Here is a 428-nt window from a genome sequence, read left to right as displayed (position 1 = left end):
CAAACCGGTCGCTGTGCAAAAGCTGAAATGAAAACATACCTCTTATTTTAAATCGTAGAGCTAGAAAATGGGATTGGGAACCCGGAAGATTTCAGCATTTCTTAAATATTAAATGAAATACTTCTACTTCTACTTCTACATGAAATTGCTAGATTAGATTCGCAAATATGTATGTATGTATATCCACATGTACATAAATCTATATATAAATAAACTAAGACTTGTTTGTATGAACAACTTTACACAATACGAGTATTAGACTGGGAATGAGGCAACATCGTGCACAAAGGCGAAATTATTTCAATATACTCATATCTATATGTATGTATGTATGTATGTATGTATGTATGTATGCACGTACCTATTTATATTATACTAGATACATATTAATGGGCGTATAAGTTTACAAAAGCCACGAAAGTCAGCAA

The sequence above is a fragment of the Rhagoletis pomonella genome, unplaced genomic scaffold, assembly GCF_013731165.1.
Source record: "Rhagoletis pomonella isolate Grant_MI unplaced genomic scaffold, Rhpom_1.0 Rhpom_scaffold_00004, whole genome shotgun sequence".
NCBI lineage: Eukaryota > Metazoa > Arthropoda > Insecta > Diptera > Tephritidae > Rhagoletis > Rhagoletis pomonella.
This window is presented reverse-complemented; position numbering follows the sequence as displayed.